The sequence below is a fragment of the Dendropsophus ebraccatus genome, chromosome 3 (genome assembly GCF_027789765.1).
Source record: "Dendropsophus ebraccatus isolate aDenEbr1 chromosome 3, aDenEbr1.pat, whole genome shotgun sequence".
NCBI lineage: Eukaryota > Metazoa > Chordata > Amphibia > Anura > Hylidae > Dendropsophus > Dendropsophus ebraccatus.
The window spans coordinates 20544080-20556413 of record NC_091456.1 but is presented as its reverse complement, the minus strand read 5'-3'; the positions used below and the strand labels follow the sequence as shown (position 1 = coordinate 20556413).

Sequence of the window (12334 nt, the reverse complement as noted above, 5' to 3'; positions counted from 1 at the left end):
AAAGATGCCCCTGAATTATTTCAGTAGTGTAACTTTAGGCCATGTTCACACATGGTATAACACCGGCCATTCTGTGATCTGGGCGGGTCACAGAATGGCAGGTGTTACTGATGATCTTCATTTCTGGTGAATTCAGATGCAGGGCACCCGTGTGCGCCCGAATCTCAATTCACTGCTGCACACAATGGAGCGTGCAGCCAGAGCCACATGCTCCATTGTGTGAACTGACATGTCTGTGCGGCCACTATTCAATGTGTGTATACGCTCCGGCCGGCATTCCATTATTTCCAATATAACGTATGTTTTTGCATAAATCACGGCTGTGATTTATCCTAAACATACGTTGTGTGAACATGGCCTTAAGATGAAGCTCTCCTGGGGCTCTGCTTTTCCTGAAGAATAGTTTACAGGGCAGAATACTTTTAACTTTATTAGTATGAATCATGTGACAGATGACAGGAGAGCAAACAGATCATCTATAATTGTTCAGTATTTTGTTTCTGATCACAGCTGTATACTCTTATATAGTCTGCAGGGTGATAATACTTTTCAGCACTTGCGTACACCTGGTATCTGATCATATCTGAATTTTTTTCTGCGTGGCACAGTTGGCGCAATGGGTGCAGGGAGACTTGTATGTGGGCTGGTGGGGTGTGTTTGCCAGGGCTGCTTTTCAGTCCCAGTCCGGCCCTGGATTGTTCCACAGCATAAAAACATTGAAGATTATCGGCAGAAAATGTCCCCCTGTTCCATCTAGTCTGCCCTTTTAGTATTTCTCTTCTTATTATCTTAGGATAGATTTACCTACCACATCTGCTGAAAGTTTGTACCAAGCATCTACTGCTCTTTCAGTAAAGTAATATTTTCTCACGTTGCTTCTGATCTGAACTTTATTTAGTCTTTAACATATTTAAAGGTTTCAATCATGTCCCCCCTTTCTTGGTATGGTGGGGTCATGTGTGTCTTATTCTCTTACATGATTGGTGTCACATTTATTATGAAAAAAAGAGACATAAAGGGCCTTGGGATAAAGTGTGAGTGGCCTGGGTGTAAAGGATTGCTCTTTAGAGGCAGCAAAAATGTGCACCAACATTTTGCCACATGATTTTGGCTTAAAGTAGCCCATCTAATAGACTAGACCCCAGATACGCTACTGCCTGACAGACTGCTATAAATCTGGTGCATTTGAGGGGTTCCTCCAGCCAAGCTTGCTTTGAACTGAGCTCAGCCACCAGAAGTCTGACATCACGGCACCACGTGCCGCCATTCTGTGCCACAACATCAGCTGCAGACGGCGTCTCATTCTTTTGGCTGTGCAGCAATGCATGTACTCGCCACAGTGCTGTGTCTGAAGAGGAGAGCGGCACAGACTGAAGCAAGAGACGCCCTCAGCAGCTGACCTCGGCACGCTGTAACGCGGCTGAGCTCCGTTCAAAGTATGCTTAGCCGGAGAACCTCTTTAAAGACAGTCCATCTAAGTGTGCAATAAGAATTTAGATTTAGTGGCTTCCCCACAAATCCATAATATTCACCCCTAGACTCCAATGGAAAAGTAGAGACTAGAGCCCATAGGTTGTATCCACGATTTCCAGGGATCCCTAGGGCTGCAATCAACTTCTCCAGACACCGGTAATCAAATGCTGAAACTACTGAGTTTGGATGAACTCGAGCATTACTTATCTCTAGTACAAACATCTATCCAACACTAAGGGTCCTATTACACGGAGCAATTTTTAACGATTAACGACTAACGATAAACGATCGCAAACGAGATTGTTTATCATTAACCTGAAATCGTTCACCATATTACACAGAACGATGGTCGTTAGTTACTACAATCATTTTGAGATCGTTACTAGGATCATTTATTCCTTCTGATCCCAGCAAAAGAATCAACAATGTGCAATTACACTGAACGATTAGTAAACAAATGCGGAACTTGAGCGAACAAATGTGGAATTACAGCAAACGTTTAGCGAACGATTATTTTAGGTTCAGATCTAAATTAACAATCAATAACATACGAATGATTTTTCGATCCTTGCCTGCAATTACACAGAACGATTATCGTTTAAATTAGAACGATATAACGATTTTTCACATGATAATCGTCCCGTGTAATAGGGCCCTAACAGTATGGCAAATGGAGAGAACAAATTACATCATTGCCCTCAGTGACATCATTTGTGATCGGCCACACAACAGAATAGAAGATATGTGAGTGTGAACATCTCCTGTACCACAAGTGTCAAACTCCGGCCCTCCAATTGTTGCAAAACTACAATTCCCAAAAAAGCTTTAGCTGTCCAGGCACGATGGTAATTGTAGTTTTGTGACAGCCGGAGGGCCGGAGTTTGACACTCCTGTAAGGAGTCCAGATAAACCAGTATTTTATTACTGATCAGGATCAGTACACACTATTTTTAATAAACAATGGACGAAAGAAAGCAAAGGGTATATAAGAGTATATAAACAGGGTACACGCTCCGTCCAGGATCTCTAGCGGCACCGCAAACAACTGACATGTCAGTTTTCTGCGGCCACTATTCACTGAATAGCGGCCATAGAAAACCATGTCAGTGCACACTGTGGAGCCAGCGGCTCCGGCCGCACACTCCATAGCGTGCAGCGGAAAGTTCTGATGCGCGCGCGCACGGATGCACCCGCATCAGAACTCTGCGGCTGCAAAGATCATCCGGCCGGTACTGCAGTATGGGCCGGGATGATCTTTTCAGAGACCCGCTGTTCCGTGACCTGCCCGGTCTCATACGTTGTGTGAACATAGCCACAAGCTGTAAAACAATACAAGTTATTCACATCCGATCTTTACCTCAGGATCAGCTTCCCTAGCAGAATATACTATAGCAGGGGTAGGGAACCTTGGCTTTCCTGGCTGTCCAGGCATGATGGGAGTTGTAGTTTTGCAACCGCTGGAGAGCCAAGGTTCCATATCATATACAAAAAGCAGACATTGTGTCCTCCATCCCCCTTACAAGTCATTACTCTTAGTTTTGATCAGGTGTCCCTTTAACCCTTCAAGGGACACGATCACATGTTACACACCTAAGGCATATAAATATATATACATAGTAACCAATGGGATCCTATAGGGATGAGGGAGTGACTCCCAAAAGTTCTATGCCCGCAGTGTGGAGGCCAGAAGTGTATGGGGGACACATATACATAGTATACAATATAAGAAGTGTATAAGGAACACATATATAGATAGTATATAATATAAGAAGTGTATAGGGGACACATATACATAGTATATAATATAAGAAGTGTATAGGGGACACATATATAGATAGTATATAATATAAGAAGTGTATGGGGACACAATAGTATATAATATAAGAAGTGTATGGGGGATACATATAGATAGTATATAATATAAGAAGTGTATGGGGACACATATATAGATAGTATATAATATAAGAAGTGTATGGGGGACACATACACATAGTATATAATATAAGAAGTGTATAGGGGACACATATAGATAGTATATAATATAAGAAGTGTATGGGGACACATATATAGATAGTATATAATATAAGAAGTGTATGGGGACACAATAGTATATAACATAAGAAGTGTATGGGGGACACATATACATAGTATATAACATAAGAAGTGTATGGGGGACACATATACATAGTATATAATATAAGAAGTGTATGGGGGACACATATACATAGTATATAATATAAGAAGTGTATAGGGGACACATATATAGATAGTATATAACATAAGAGGTGTATGGGGGATATATATATATACATGGGATAAGACATATGTGGAGCCATCCAGACAGATGACATGGAGCAGCTCCAGTCATACAATGTGCAGGTGACAGCACTGCAGGGACACGAGCCAGCTGGGGGTCAAAGTTCACAGGCAGCCCCCCCACCAGTGATGCTACCCCAGCCCCTGTCTGTGAGGACGGGCAGCCCTGTATGACGAGAAGCCAGCTGGTCCAGCACCAGTCACCATGACAGCTCCATTACTATAGGAACAGCAGCAGCAGCCAGTACTCGTCATCACTACATCCATGTCTGTCTCCAGCCATGACAGAATACCCGCCACCCCCGGCGCCCACACTGCACCCCCATCCTACCTAGAGTCCACAGCCGAACCGTCCCCAGGGTCTCGTATTCTCCAAGCGGGCGGGTTCGGCTCTCCTGGCAGCCCCGGGGTTCGCTGTTATTGTCCTGTCAGCACCGCCCAAGCCGGGCCCGCCCCCTCCTCCGGGAGAACAGCAAGCTTGCCGGTGAGAGGCGGAGCACCGATCACTAATCAAATAGGAGGGCTATCGCCGGCGCTAATTAGCTGACATCACTCCGCTGTAGTCCCGCCCCCCCTGGTCGCTAAGCAGCCTAGGATACGGGGCAGGCTGCTGATGGAGCGAGCGCGCCTCCCTCTGCCTAGCAACTCCAATAGGACGGGGGATGCTAAGCAGTGTGTTATGCCCGCGCGCTGATAGGCTACTGTAACTGCCAATCATAACATATCGATCGCTGATTGGCTGGAGAATCAGTGTGAGTCTACCCCGTAATGCTGTGAGGAGCAATGGCAGAGAACGTGGAGAGGAGATGTGCTGGCTTGTGTTCTCTTATAGTTCTTTTTCCTTTAGTAACATATTATGGGGGTTCTAGATTCTTCCACTGTAACATGGCATAACAATATTAATGCAACTGAGCACATCATTCGGGGCCCCAGCGGACCCCTGAGGGATGTGCTGCCGCCGCCGCAGCGTTGTCCTGGATTCCACTTGCTTTTTTCCCTCCTCTCAGATCAGCCTCCTTCTTACAGCTCAGTCACTGTCTGCGCCTGAACGCTCCAGGTGGGCGGGACTTCCGGCGCAGGCAGCGTCCTGCAGCACGTACTGCGTGAGCCTGAGGGGAGACGGGACGGAGAGGAGGGTGCACAGCAACAGCTTCCAGCCCAGTGGTGGAGCGTGTGCAGGAGAGTATTTTTTTTTATTTTCAGATATTCAAGGAATATCATTCGGTCAGGCATAATATTAAATTAATAAATATTGAGTTGCTCCATATTACACACTCGGCCCTGCCATAGTGACAAGCTTAGCTTTGCTATAGTACATAAAGACAATGGAGGACCCTGATTGCCTTTGTGTTATAGGCTGTCATGGTTATTTGTATGTGATATAGCAGTGCTGAGTTTGTCAAATATTAGACAAGTTTGTCATTTGACATAACTCTACCTTAAAGTGACTCTGTATCGGAATGTAGCTGCCCCCCAAACTGCCGGTACTGCGTTGTAGAGGTCGTCTGATTCAGTGGTCGGCCTTTCTCCTGATGCCGGTAGTTTGAAGAAAAACTACTTTTATTGCTGTGCTGCGACAGTCAGTCAATCTAGCGTGGCCTGGAGCATCAGTGCCCTAGGCCTGCGGCGCCTCTCTCCTCACCTCCATCAAGCCCAGGGGTGTGCTCAAAGTGAAGGGAGGTGGGGAGAGAGGCGCCACAGGCCTAGGGCACTGATGCTCCAGATTGACTTACTGCTGCAGCAATAAAAGTAGTTTTTCTTCAAAATACCGGCATCGGGAGAAAGGCCGACCACTGAACCGGAGGACCTGTACAACGGCAGTTTTGGGGCGTCTGCATGCCGATACAAAGCCAGGAGCAGACTGTAAACAGAGATCTGGTCATAAAGGAAAGACTGAAATTTCTCCTCTTTTCAAATCCATTCCTGGCTTTGGCTTCAAAAATCTGTCCGATAAATCTCTCTGTGTAAACACACTCTTGTGCATCAAGCTCGATGTTTGGGGGTTATGCCTGACTCAGATCTTTCTTTTACTCCCTATATCTAAACTCCAGATTCCTCCCATTTCTTACCAGTGACACAGCTCAGACTCTTTATGTCCCTACTAATTGGTCTTCCTTTCTCTAAGCTCTCCCCTCTCCAGTCTATTCTGAATGCAACAGCCAGACTCATCCTCCTCTCCGGCCGTTACACTGACGTCTCGCCCCTGTGCCAGTCACTGCACTGGTCGACCATTAAATCCAGAATACGGTTCAAACTCCTCACCCATAAAGCTCTCCACAACTCTGCCCCTCCATACATCTCTCCCTCATCTCCACCTACCATCCTTCCCGTGCGCTGCGCTCTGCTAATGATCTTACACTAACATTTTCCATAATCAGAACCTCTCGCTCCTGCCTCCCGCACCGTTTCTCTGGAACGTTTTACCCAAAGACATTAGACTTATTCCCCACACTCACAGTTTCAAACGTGCCCTAAAGACTCTAATCTCTTCAGGCACGCTTATAACATTCCCTAAACTTGCTGTTTCCTCACCTTCTATATCTCAGACGGTTTCATGCACTTTGTACTTGTACTGACTCACCCAACACTTTCTCAATCTGCGTACAATTTGCACTAACGGCCCTTTGTGTGTCACCCCCAGTCCTTCTAGTCTGTGATCTCCTGTGTCACCCCCAGTCCTTCTAGTCTGTGATCTCCTGTGTCACTCCCAGTCCTTCTAGTCTGTGATCTCCTGTGTCACCCCCAGTCCTTCTAGTCTGTGATCTCCTGTGTCACCCCTAGTCCTTCTAGTCTGTGATCTCCTGTGTCACTTCCAGTCCTCCTAGTATGTGAGCTCTCGTGTCCCCCCTGTCCTCCTAGTGTGTAAGCTTGTGTGTCACCCCCAGTCCTCCTAGTCTGTGAGCTCTTGTGTCACCCCCAGTCCCTCTAGTCTGTAAGCTCCTGTGTCCCCCCAGTCCTCCTAGTCTGTAAGCTCCTGTGTCCCCCCAGTCCTCCTAGTCTGTAAGCTTGTGTGTCACCCCCAGTCCTCCTAGTCTGTGAGCTCTTGTGTCACCCCCAGTCCCTCTAGTCTGTAAGCTCCTGTGTCCCCCCAGTCCTCCTAGTCTGTAAGCTCCTGTGTCCCCCCAGTCCTCCTAGTCTGTAAACTCTCATGTCCCCCCTGTCCTTCTAATCTGTGAGCTCTTGTGTCACCCCCAGTCCTCCTAGTCTGTAAGCTCTGGTGTCACCCCCAGTCCTCCTTGTCTGTGAGCTCTTGTGTCACCCCCAGTCCTCCTAGTGTGTAAGCTCTTGTGTCACCCCCAGTCCTCCTAGTGTGTAAGCCCAAAGAGTGTTTTTTACTGAAGGAGTCCACAATCCTGTGTTGCTTACAGCCGAACGTCTCCTCTTCCACCAATGGTTAGTGTCACTGTCACTTCAAAAAAATTTTGACATGTTATAGAAATATGTCAAAAGTTTTGATTGGTCCGGGTCTGAACAATCAGATGAACAATGATTATTCCGACCCGTACTGATTGGGAGATAGAGCCGGGATAAAACAGGCAGCAGAAGCGAGTTATGTGATCAGTCAGACTTAGGGTACATTCACACTTACCGGATCCGCAGCGTATTTTCTGCTGCGGATCCGCAGCAGAATTCATTTCAATAACTGAACACAGCATCAAATCTGCACCATCAAATCTGCTGCAGATCTGCTGCGGATCCTGTAGGTGTGAACGCACCCTTATTATGGAGCTCTATGGCAACTGAATGATCAGTCCGACTGATTATGTGACACAGGACGGGATGCAGCGTGTTTTCTCCCGATCGGTACACATTCGGTCTGAGCACTCAGACCCAGACTGATCAAAACTTTTGAGATGTCTAAAGTTTTGTGAAGTGACAGGGACACATTAAAGCCCACTGTGCCCAATATCAATATATCAATCATTTAAAAACTTTAATGCCATAAGAAAAAACAACTTCTGTTTTCTTTCAAAAGTGGCAGACGATCATTCAGTCCCATTATGCCGCAGAGGAAATTCAACAAATAGTCATCCCATTTAGGCACACCACATGGTATTTAAAAGCAGATCTAGCTGATTCTCTGGGCCCACTAAAGGCCCTATTACACTGAGCGGTTAGAAACGTTTAAAAATTCGCTATAACAACTGAAAATAAGCGATTGTCTGCCAGTGTAATAACACCCAACAATCAAACGACAAACGAAAAATTGTTTATGTTTTTCTTAAAATATGTTAAAAAATTACCAGCGGTAGTTTACCAATTGTTCACATATCTGTTAGTGTAATAATTTGTTCGCCAACAAATGTTGTGTGGGTCGTCTTGAGGAATGATTAGCGCCCATATAACGGCATAAAAACAATTGTTCATAACAGTAATCGGTGAATGTAATATCCTCTGAATAGTACACTACAAAATCGCTAGTTTTCACTAGGGATCGATCATTATAGCGAATCTTTAAGCAATAATCGCTATGTGTAATGCGGCCTTAAGACTTCCCCACAGGTAGCCTCATCCCCTTGCTTCCAGTGGCCAAACCTAAAATGTTGTGTTTATAAATCAGTGGCACTTTATAGCAGAGAGGGGGGAAAGGTTGGTGCTACACAGAGGAGTTGGACAACGGTGGCAGGTTTAGGGGGTGGCACCTCACTGTACCCCCCTCTCTTTTTTCCACTCATTGCCCCCTTATCTTTACCCCGGTTTTTGGGTATGCCAAGTAAAGCCCCTATTACAGGGGGCAATCAGTGGGAGCAAGCAAGCGCCAACCTATCAGGTCGCTCTTCGTTTCCCGCTCTCTGCCGGCGCTATTACACGCCCCGACAACAAGCGGTTAAACGCAGTGGGGGCTGTGGAAGGGGCTCAGGAGCCCATAGGAGATGATCTAAAGGAGCAACGGCAGCAGATCACTGCTATGGTCGTTGAAAGACAACGATCAGCCGTTGGCTGATTGCTGCCTTTTATTACACAAAGCGATTATCGTCCGTAGTGGCCGATAATCGGCCAAATACAGCCGATAATCGCTATGTGTAATAGGGCCTTTACTCTACGCTTTTATGTACCATAAACCTTATTGTTACGCTACTGATGAGGGCATTTTGTGCATTGATATGCCTGGAGGTACACTTGTTTGTTTTGTTTTCTTTGCTTGATTGTTAAATAAAGTGTTTAAAAAAAAACCTTAAAGATTTGGTGTCTTTTAACATTGCTCAGTGTAATGATCTTCCCGGGTTCTTTTTCTTGCGATTTTTTTTCCTCTGGACTTTCTTCTCTTGAGCTTTGATGTGATGTAATGTAATGTGACAAATTGCTATAGCACAGTTATTGGCACAATATAGCGTTTTACCTTTATTTTCCTTATATTGCTGTAAATGATTGAATCCAGTTGTCCTTGTATGTAGAAAATGATTGGAGGAAATCTAGCTTTATTTCTGCTTTGATTCATGAAAATGAAAACTTAACAGAACAGGTTTACATAAATCTTCAAAATTTCCCTCAGTAGTAAAAGGTGTTTGCCGAAGAGATTGCAAAACATGGGATTAATAAAGCAAGCATCTGCACGTTAATCCCTGTTTGCTACTTTTCTCTATCCTCTTATACATCTTTTCAGAGCTCTTCCAGACATGGTTTACTAACTAATCAAAGTCCCTTGATATTAAAATGTTACAGAGGACGACCTCATGTACTGCTACGTAGCCCAAACATTGACATTGCCGTAGTGTTTTTATCCTTTTGTGTGTTAGTTGTACATTACGTACGCCTGATAAAGAGGAGCTGTCAAATGCACGGAATGAAAATTAATTCCTTCCACTTAAGTCTAGAACCTATTTTAAATGCAAACTCGATTGCGATTAGGTGATTGCCACTGGTTGACACAGAGAGCAAAAATGTATAGGCCAAACCTTTTAATTATAATGTATTGCAAAAAAAAAATCCTTTGAAAATACCGTATTTTCCATCGTTTAAGACAACCCCCACTATTTTAGCAAAAATATAGAGTTTAGGATATACTCGGTATATAAGACTACCCCTCTTCCAACGCACACCAAATAAAAAATTCATAAAAAACATCAGACAGCGAGATCTGAGAGGCAGAGAAGGAGGTACAGTAATACCGGTAGGATACAGGGGCGGCCAAACAGGTGAAAAAGGGTGTGTTTTTTCTGGGCACAGCGCCACTCTACTGTATCTCTTTTTCCATACCCCGAACGCCTGCAGCTTGCTCTGCCCTTCATATGGTCGTCGCATTTGGCAGGGATGTGGATGTTTTTTAGATCCTCCCACCGTATGCGCCCACCACAGATTCTCCAGTCCAGTCCGGAAGTTTTTCACCACCCGCCCTATAAGACACCCCTGACTTTTGAGAAGATTTTCCTGGGTTAAAAAGTAGTCTTATACACAGGAAAATACAGTATATATAGCTTTTTGTCAATGTGATTCCATTTGATAACACAAAAATATCATTACTTAGTTTACCATATGCAAAGTGACTCTCAATGACTTTCGTGACTCTCAAAGAGCTTTCGTTCTACACGTTGCGTCCCTGTAAGCCAATGTTTGCAACATGATTAGGAATTTATTAGTGAAGTCAGAATCTCTCCCAAACAGTAAAGTTACCCCAATACAGAGCAGGGTTCTGGTTGGTTAGCGGAGAGGTCTACGTTGTGACAATCAGGGGAAGGGGTTCTCCTTGAGGAGAGCGCCTAAATGCATGTGAAGACTTATAGGCTATTCATGTGTCACTGGGAAAAAAGGATATGCAAAATAGCTGTCTCCACGAAACTTTCTGGTGCTCTCTGGAGTTTGCTTTCCAATAGGCGGCGCTAGAGAGCAAGCTATTTTCCTTTTGTGAGAAAGCTGTTTTGCATATCTTTTTTTCCCCAGCAGAGATGCATCCTTTAACCTCTTAAAGACCGCCAATACACCTTTTAAAGCTGTGCCCGTGCTATATGGAGTGGGTGTCAGCTGTATGTTAGAGCTGACAGCTGGCTGCAATTACAGGGAGCAGAGTACAGTTCAATTCCGGTAATTTAACCCTGTGCTTACCTCTATCAATATTGATCGCAGACTTAAAGGGGTTATCTAGCATTAGGAAAACATGGCCACTTTCTTCCAGAGACAACATGACTCTTGTCTCCAGTTCAAGTGTGGTTTGCACCGTTAGGCTATGTTCACACTACGTAAAAGTACGGCCGTTGAACGGCGTGGAACACTGCCTATTCTTGTATGGGATCCTGGCCGGAGCGTATACACATCATATACACTCCGGCCGGGATTCCATGCGGTGCCACAAAGAACTGACTTGTCAGTTTTGTGCGGCCACAATTCACTGAATTGCGGCCGCAGAAAGACCTGTCAGTTCACACAATGAAGCGAGCGTCTCTGGCCGCTTGCTTCATTGTGTGCTATGGAAAGTTCTGATGCGGGCGCGCACTCATGCGCCCGCATCAGAACACTACGGCCGGATCATCTTTGCAGAGACCGGCTGTTCCGTGACCCATCTGGGTCACGGAACAGCTGGTCTCTTCCGTAGTGGAAACATAGCCTTAAAGGGAACCTGTCACCCCCCGTGCCGGGGTGACAGGCTCCCGACCCCCCGTTAGAGCCCCCTATACTCACCTGATCCCGCTTCTGGAGGTGGTCGGGTGACGGAGATCTCAGCCGCTGCAGCCCGACGCGCGCACTGAGAGATGAGTCCAACGCTCATAGAGAATGACGGAGCGCTGGACTCTCCTGTCATTCTCTATGGGTGTTGGACTCATCTCTCAGCGCGCGCGCTGGGCTGCAGCGGCTGAGATCTCCGTCACCCGACCACCTCCAGAAGCGGGACCCGGCGGGATTAGGTGAGTATAGGGAGCTCTAACGGGGGGTCGGGAGCCTGTCACCCCGGCACGGGGGGTGACAGGTTCCCTTTAATCAGCAGAGCACCAATATAATTGATCAATGCCGTATAGAAGCATAGCATTTATTAGTATATGCAATTTAAGGATTACATACTATAGTCCCCTAGGGGGACTTGAAAAATGTGGGAAAAAAAATGTTTTTAAAAGTACAAAAAAAGACTTCTCTATTCCCATTTTACAAATAAAAAGCAATAAAAAGAATTTGATATCGCCGCTTGCGTAATGACCCCGCATGGTAAACAACGTAAATGAAAAATAACACTAAATGCCAAAATTGCAGATTTTGGTAAGATAATCTATTAGAAAGAAAATGCCCCATCCACCCAAGTCTGGTGTCGATAAAAAGTACAGATGATAGCGCAAAAAATAAGCCTTCCTATGTCTCCTTAGACTAAAAAATGACGAGGTTACAGAAGTCAAAATATGGTTTTTTTTTTCAAAAAGTTTACATTTTTTAAGTTAGTAAAAAAAGAAAACGGAAAAAAGCATATAAACTCCCTATTGCTGTAATCATACTGACCTACAGAATAAAGATAACATATCACAGGTGTGGTGCCGTTTTTTTTTAGGGGGGGAAGCTATGTATTTTTAAAATTTGGGATAATCTCTTTAAAGTGTACCTATCGTTATAACTTTCAAGATCTAAA

At 45.1% G+C, this 12334-nt stretch overlaps 1 protein-coding gene across 3 annotated transcripts in view; it reads right to left on the bottom strand.

Annotated features, from left to right (window-relative positions):
- Nucleotides 1-4398, bottom strand: part of ARVCF (ARVCF delta catenin family member) — a 543287-nt gene extending 538889 nt beyond the window's left edge. For 2 of the 3 annotated variants that reach the window (XM_069961072.1, XM_069961073.1), the window contains exon 1: nucleotides 4121-4398. The gene's annotated coding sequence lies outside the window, so the exon portion shown is untranslated. The remainder of the gene's footprint in view (nucleotides 1-4120) is intronic. The other variant, XM_069961074.1, reaches the window with a different exon arrangement.
- Nucleotides 4399-12334: the final 7936 nt, after the last annotated feature.